Here is an 8,671-nt window from a genome sequence, read left to right as displayed (position 1 = left end):
AATTGCTGGTGGAAATTTTATTGGGATTGCATTTAACCTGTATGTCAGTTTGGGTAAAACTGGCATCTTAATGATATTTAGTTTTCCAATCCTTGAGTGTGGAATATTCTTCCAATTATTTAGGTCTTTTTGATCTCTTTCAGCAATGCATTGTAGTTTTTCTGAATACAATTGCTTTATATCCTTGGTTAACTTTATTCCTAAATATTTTTTTAGTCACTATTGTAAATGTAATTTTTTTCCTGACTTCCTCTTCATATTGTTCATTATGATTGTATAGAAACACCACTGATTTTTGCCTATTGATCTAGCTCTAGCAGCTTTGTTGTAGATTTTTCAGGACTTTCTAGGCATGGGATCACATCTGTGAATAGTGAGTGAAAGTTTTACTTCTTTTCAGATTTGGATGCCTTTTGTTTCTTTTATTTGCCTGATTGCTCTAAATAGACCCTCTGGTACTATATTAAACAACAGTGGTGGTAGTGGACATCCTTATCTTTTCCCTAATCTCAATGGGAAAGCTTTCAGTCTTTCACTATTGAGTCAATGCTAGCTATGGGTTTTTCATATATAGCCTTTTCCATGTTGAGAAAGTTTCTTTCAATTCCTATATTTATAGTATTTTTTATCAAGAAAGGATGCTGTGTTTTGTCAAATGCCTTTTCTGCATCAATTGATAGGATCATGTGATTTTTCTTCTTTGATTTATTAATGTGGTGTATTACACTGATTGATTTTCTTATGTTAAACCACACTTGCATCCTAGGATAAAATCCACTTGATCATGATGAATAATTCTTTTAATATGTTGTTGGATTCTATTAGCAAGTATTTTGTTGAAGATTTTTGCATCTGTATTCATTAAGGAAATGGGTCTGTAATTTTCTTTTTTGTAGTATCTTTACCTGGTTTTAGTATTAGGGTTATATTGGCTTCATAGAATGAGTTTGGTAACATTCCTTCTTGTTCATTTTTTGGAAGAGCTTGAGTAAGATTGGTGTTAAATCTTTGAATACTTGGTAGAACTCATGTGTGAAACCATCTGGTCCTCGACTTTTCAGTTTGGGGAGTTGTTTGATGGCTGCTTCGAACTCTTACTTGTGATTGGTTTGGATGAGGTCTTCTATTTCCTCTAGGGTTAGTGTAGTTTGTTCATATGTTCCTGGGAGTTTTTCTATTTCATCTACATTGTCTAGTTTGTTGGCATAATGTTCAAAGTATTCTCTTATGATCTCTTTTAATTCTGTGATGTGAGTAGTAACGTCTCTGCTTTCATTTTTCATTTTATTTATTTGCAGCTTCTCTCTTTTTCCTTTGTCTTTCTAGCTAAGGATTTGTCAATTTTGTTGATCTCAAAAACCAACTTTTGGTTTTGTTAATTCTATTGTTTTTCTATTCTCAATTTCATTTATTTCTACTCTGATCTTTGTTATTTCATCCATTCTACTTGCTTTGGGAAAGGTTTGCTGTTCTTTTTATAGTTCCCTCATCTGTGTAGTTAGGTCATTGATTTTAGCTCTTTCTTCTTTTTTTAATGTAATCTTGAGGGTTATAAATTTCCTTCTCATTACTGCCTTCACTGCATGCCATAGTTTCTAATATGTTGCACTCTCATATTAATTCATCTTGAGATATGAACTGATTTCTTTTGCAATTTCTTTTATGAACCCCAGATTATTTAAGAGTATGTTGTTTAATCTCCATATATTTGTGAAATTTTTCCTTTTTCTGCCTCTTCTTAATTTCCAACCCAATTCTGTTATGATCAGAGAAAGTGCTTTGTTTACTTTTGATCTTTTTATATTTATTGAGATCTACTTGGTGACCCAATATATGTTCTTTCCTGGAAAAAGATCCATGAGCACTTGAGAATATGTATATCCTGATGTTTTGGGTTGTAATGTATATGTATATGTCTATTTTGGGGTGTAATGTATCTGTATATGTCTATTTGGTATATGTATATGTCTATTTTGGGGTGTAATGTATCTGTATATGTCTATTTGGTTTAGTTCATTTATCGTATTATTCAAATTTTATGTTTCTTTATTGATCCTCTGCCCAAATGTCTTATTCAGTGCCAAGAGTGGTGTCCTGAACTTCAACTATTATTGTAAAGATATCTATTTCTCCCTTCAGTTTTGCCTGTGTTTGCCTCATGTATATTTAGGCATCCTGATTAGATGCTGTATTAGTCAGCCAAAGAGGTGCTAATGCAAAATATCAGAAATCTGTGGGCTTTTATAAAGGGTATTTATTTGGGGTAGAAGACCACAGCTACCAAGTCATAAAGTATAAGTTACTTCCTTCATCAAAGAATGTTGCCACACATTGGAGCAAGATGGCTGCCAATGTCTGGAGGTATTAGGCTTTCTGGGTTCCTCTCTTCCTGGGGCTCATTTCTTTCTGAGCTCAGCTGCTCTTTTCACTCCACAAGGCCAGCTGTAGACTATGAGGCAAATGACTCATCTCTTCCTGGGATCTCTGCTGTGTCCAATTGAGCCTTTTCTTCTTCCTCATGTTTCTGTTTCTCTATGTGTTTACTTTCCAGGCTCCAGGATCAAAATTCCAAACTCACTTCTCTGTGGTGCAGTTTTTCTGTTAGCCCCTATCCACCAAGGGGATGGGGACTCAATGTCTTACTGAGGTGGCCCAATCAACATCTCAGTTATAATTTAATCAAGTAAAAGCAAAACCTCTCAATCCAATACAATCTAATATGCCCAATGGAACAAACTGGTTTACAAACATAATCCAATGTATATTTTTGGAATTCATAAACAATATCAAACTGCTACAGGTACGTATACATCTACAATTGTTATTTCTTCCTGGTGAATTGCCCTTTTTATTAATATATATCCTTCCTTGTCTCTACTAACAATTTTGCTTTTAAAGTCTATTTCATCCAATATAAGTATAGTCACTTCAGCTTTTTGGGAGAGCATGTGTGGAATATCTTTTTCCAGGCTCTCACTTTAAATATATTGGTTTCCTTGGGTCTAAGGCGAGTCTCTTACAGATGTATATGGATGGGTCATATTTTCTTATTCATTCTGCAAGTCTGTGACTTTTGATTGCATTAACATTAAATGTCATTACTGCACTTGCAGTTCTTATATGGCCCATTTTACCTTTCAAGTTCATCTTTCATATTTTATTTTCAACACTCTTTTGACACTTTTAGTTACTTTTACTTATATAATCTTCATTTTTAGATTCTCTCTCATATTTTTTTCTTTTCATGCTGTAGCACTCCCTTTAGTATGTCCTACAAACTTTCTCAGTTTCTGTTTATCTGTAAATATTCTAAACTCACTCCCAGTTTTGAAAGACAATCTTGCTGGATATAAGATTCTTTACTGGCAATTTTTTCTTGGAGTATCTTAATATATCATACTCCTGCACTCTTACATCCATGGTTACTGGTGTGAAATTGGCCCTTAATCTTATTTGGTTTCCCTTGTATGTTGTACATTGCTTTACTCTTGCTGTTCTCAGAATTTTTCTCTTTGACTTTGGTATTTGAAATTCTGATTAGTATGTGTCTTGAAATTGGTCTATTGGATTTATTTGGATGGCAGCACATTGTACTTCTTGGTCATGGATATCTATGTCCTTCTGTAAAGTTGGGAAATGTTCTACCATTATTTCTTCAACTATTTCTTCTGCCCCTTTCCCTTCTCTTCTGGGATACCCATGACATGTATATTTGCACATCTCTTGCTGTCATTTAGTTCCCTGAGAACCTGTTCAATTTTTTATATTCTTTTCTCTTTCTATTCTTTTGTATGTTTGCTTTCTGAGGCCATGTCTTTAAGCTTGCCAATCCTTTCTTCTGCCTCCTCAAATCTGCTGTTATATGCCTCCAGTGTACTTTTATTTCATTTATTGTGCCTTTCATAAACTCTGCTATTTTTTAATGTATGCTTTCAAATTCTTCATTTGTACTCACCCTGTATCTTCTTAATATCCGTAATCTCTTTAGCCATCTCATTGAGTTTATTAAGGAGATTTGTTTCAATATCTATCATTTGTTGTCTCAACTCCTTTGTTTTCTGGAGGTTTATCTTATATCTTCCTGTTTCTTGGTATGGATTGTAATTTTTTCTTGGTGTCTTGGCATTCAGCTTACTAAATACATTTATTCTGGTGAGGTTTCTCTCTTTAGTTTAGGGACTTCTTGCCCTTCTCCCTTGCTGGTTGTGTAGTGGGAGCCAAGGATATAGTTGGTACGAGAAGCTGTGGAGGTTGAAGCTGCCTGCATTGTCCCAGAGACCAGTGAAACATCTCCCACCTTTCTCCACTGCTAGGGGTAGGGACAGAGCTGTACATGCATGTAATAATCCAAGTCATGTAGACCAAGACCATCTCTAGTTTCCTGGAGAGACTGATGAAGCTTTACACCCTTCCTCCCCTGCCTGTGGGGAGATGGAACTCAGGTGTGGGTAACCAGTCTCTGCTGTGTGGGTCCAAAATGGCTGCAGTTGCCCAGGTAGATTGATGTAGCATCGGTCCTCCTTTTCCCCTGCCAGGGGAAGGAATGACCCCACTGGAGGGTCCAATAATATAATCCATGTGGACCAAATTCCCCTGCAGTTGCACTGTTAGTCTGAAGAAGTGCTATCCCTTCTGCCCTTTAGAGGGTGGGTGGAACCACAAGCACCCAATAGTTCAGTTCATGTAGGCTGAAGTGTCTACCATTGCCTGGAGAGGCTTTGGAAACACAAGTCCCCTCCTATATTATTAGAGGATGGGGTGGATCCATACATGCCCATCAATCTAGTCCATGCAGGATAAATGGCTGAGGAAACACAGATTCCATCCTATCCTACTTGGATGCAGGGCTGGAGCTACAGGTGTCTGACTATTCAGTCTGTATGAGCCAAAAGTACTTTCAGTTACCCAGAAAGGCTGGGAAAACACCATCCCTGCTTGTCCTATTGGGATTGAAGTGAAGCCACAGATACCCACAGCTGAGTTTGTGCAGGCCAAAAGCATCTGTAGTTGCCCAGATAGGCTGAAGACACGCCCCCTCCTATCCTTTGTAGAGAGGACAGGGTGGAGATGGAATTGAAGGTGTTCAACAAATCAGTTTGTGTGGAATGAAAGTGCCTGAAGTTGCTCAGAAAGGCCAAGGTTAAACAGTTGCTCTCCTATCCTTTTTGGGGGCAGGGATGGAGCCCCAGGCCTCTGACTATTCCATCTGTGCCAGCCAAAAGCACTTGCAGTCATGCAGAGAGGCTGATGCAGGTCCTGCTAGCTTCCTTCCTGCCAGAGGTGGAGCTAGAGCCTAGGCTAGGGCTGCCATCTGATCTGGGTGGAAAGAAGCCAGTCCCTACTATCACTGTGATTTTCAATCAGTCCAGCTTTTCCTCATGCCAGGGTGGAGTAAAATGGTGGTTACACACTTCTTTCCAAATTAGACAGTTTTAAACTTTAGCTTTTCTTAGGATTATACTTTAGCCAGCTGAATTTACTAATCAATAACTGAAGCAGGTGCCCAACTGTCTCTTCCTCCCCTGTTTTTTGGGAAATGGAGCTTCCAACTCCAGCCAGAGAAGAGTTCCTGAAGCAGCTTTCACTCCCAGTGGAGGATGAATACCAGCGGTGTGGAGTGCTCTACTCACGTAACCTCACTGCAGATGGGCAGTTTCCTCCTTCCATTCTTCAAGGATGTTGCAGGATGCTCTTCTGGTCTCTTGGGTCCATTCAGATAGGTACTTTAATAACTCTGGGTGATCACTAATTGCCTTGTAGGTCCAGCTGACTCTTGGAGCTCCTTACTCAGCTGCCAACTTGCCTTACCTCTTTGGTAAGGTCTCTCTTCTACTCATAAACTTGTGAGCTCCCTATTTCCTATAGATTTAGACTCCTATGGATAGGCTTAATGCTTCCATTACCCAATCCTACCCTACCTGTCCTACCTACTTTTCTCTTTTCTATGTACACCTTTCTCTTCCATTAAGAAAGTCCCTGCTTTACTTAGGGAGCACACCACACTCATATTGAACTTTGTGTTTTTATTTTGATGGTTCTCTTTGCTTGGCATTCTCCTTCATCCTCTTCACCTCTGGATCTCCCACTCAGCCTCCTTGGTCCTGCACATGTCCCAATTCCTAACAATGTAGACCCCATAAAAATTATCTCTTCTGAATTTGTTCAAAATTCAATACAAGAAATCACTAAATTACATTGCTTTATATGTTTTAGTTTAGATTAGAAGTCTCCTGAGACTGGACACATGTTCAGTAAACAGTGTATAAGTCCTCTCACTCCTAATATTGTAAAAGTATTAGGTGGTCAATACTTAACAGTTGATTGAAAATCCTTCTCAGACTTCCCAGTTATGCACATTAATTCAATATATCAACTAGCTATTTGGAAAAATTAAGTGGTACCTCAAAGCTTTAAGGCTAAATGTAACTATATTCTGTTATTTAGTTAAGAACATAACTCTCCAGTTCAGCTTTGGGAAAAGAGAACAATCATTAATCTCTTGATTTTCTTTTCTTATTTTCTTTTTTTTTTTTGGCCTGGCAATAAATATTTTAATTTTTGTTTTGTTTTTATGATGACAAATAATTTTCAATTTTCTTTCCTTTGTTTTGTTTGTTTTAAATACAAAGGTGAAAACTTTTGAGTCTTATCCTTGATCCCTGGACACCTGGCTCTGCCCACTGCCATCTGTACCTGGGTGCCTTTCTGAGACTGGCCATGGTGGCTAGGGGGAGGGGTCCCACATGTCAGGGCATACTTAAATTTGCAGGAAGCACCCCAGGGAGTCTGACAAACAGAAGGCCTTAACTAATGGCAGGTCTCTAACTTTCAATCAAGCATAATCAGTTGGGGGATAGGTTGGGAGGTATGGGGTAAGTAATTTCTGGTCATGTTACAAAAGTTTATTTTTTATTAGAATAGAGTACCATCTCAAATACCACCCACAAAATAAAAGAGGGGAAGGGGGTGGATAGCACAGCAACTTCACTGGGGTTAAGATCTATATACATGTAAGCTATTTCCTATGGTTTTCTTTTTTTTTTTCTTTTCTTTTTTGATTTATTTTTGTTTTTGTTTTTTGTTTTGCTTTTTAAAATAAATTCAAGTATTCACATTTCTGTAAAGACTTAACCCAAGTTTCAGGAAATCCTGCCCTGGTGGGGATAGGTAAGCAATGCCCACCTCTAGTTTCATTACTCATCCTGATGCTTTGAGGTGCCAAGAAAAGCTGGAAACTTGTGGAAGTGTAAATACAAAACAAGCCTGGCCTACATTCATGAACCAGGGGATCAGTAAGCTTTCAAAAAAAAAAAAAGCAGAGGGGAAGACTAGCTTACTGGGAAACCTTATTAAAAATATTCATACATGGGAATGGATGTGGCTCAAGCAGCTGAGTGCCAGTCATCCCACATGGGAGGTCCTGGTCACATGGGAGGTTCGGGTTCTGTTCCTGGAACGTTCTTTTTCCCTGAGGCGGGGAAAAAAAAAAAAAAAGAATTTACACTTAAATGTGTGCCTGTCTAGAGAAGAGGAGAACAAGAGTTTGAAGACATTCGGACCGGACCGTGGGAGGCAGTGGCCTGCTCACACCAGCCCGACTTCAGACATTGGAGGAGTAAGCATGTGTGTGCATGTGTGGGGAGGGGGGTGGGGGGGTGGTCCTGACTCTTTAGTTCCACGCAGGAGTTGCCCAGCTTCCTATTTCATCTGAATCTTTCCTCTTAAACCTGTGCCAAGTCTTTGCCTGCACAGAAGCACAAACTTTTGACTTGCATGTAAAAAAGGTACAAAAACAACTAGAATATAAAAGCGATAGTGATAGAAGTCCATCTATTCAAGCCCACCCTGGAAACCTGTAACATATTTAAATACTACAATGAAAAGGCATCAATATACTTTTTAAAAAGCATCTGAAGTAATTCACAAAGGTTAAGTGTGTGAAAAAAAAAATCAGTTCCCTTTGAGGACACTTTGTCTAGTGGAGGGGGAGGGGCGGGTTGCAGAGGGCGGGGCTAAGTGTTTCCGCCACTAGTCGGCTGCGATGGAAGCCTCGGTGCGGTCCCCATCATCTTGCAGGAGCTCCTTCTAGGCCTTGATGTTGTGGGAGGCAATGAGGATGATGTGAGACAGGCCGCCGAGGTTGTGCAGTTTGGTCTGGCCGTTGCCACACTTGCTATGGTTAATCAGTCTTTCCAGCCGATCCATCTCTCTGGTTGCATCCAAGCAGTAGGTTTTGCTCAGATACTGAAAGTAATGTAAGCAGCAGCCTGTGGAGAGGTCTTATGCATATAGAACCTCCAGCTTCTGGGCGTCAGTGATCCGGGTGAGGAGGTCCCTGTGGTATTACACCACAAACTTACCAAGAATTTTTGCATGGCAATCACTACCCCCCTGCCTTTGCCATGGATGAGGTCAATCTTCATTCCTTCCTCCTCCCGCCTTCCTTTTCTTTTTCTTTCTTTTTCAACTAATATTTAACAAAGAGCCTTTGGAACAGTTCGTTTCCAAGACCTCTCTTTAAAATATATATATATATATAATTTATTTTTAAAGGATTCTTAGATTACATAAAATGTTACATTAAAAAAAAATGAGATTCCCATATGTCCCACTTCCCGCACCTCCTAATTTTCCCTACATTAATAACTTCTTTCATTAGTATGGTACAATT

This window comes from Dasypus novemcinctus, chromosome 2 (genome assembly GCF_030445035.2).
Source record: "Dasypus novemcinctus isolate mDasNov1 chromosome 2, mDasNov1.1.hap2, whole genome shotgun sequence".
NCBI lineage: Eukaryota > Metazoa > Chordata > Mammalia > Cingulata > Dasypodidae > Dasypus > Dasypus novemcinctus.
This window is presented reverse-complemented; position numbering follows the sequence as displayed.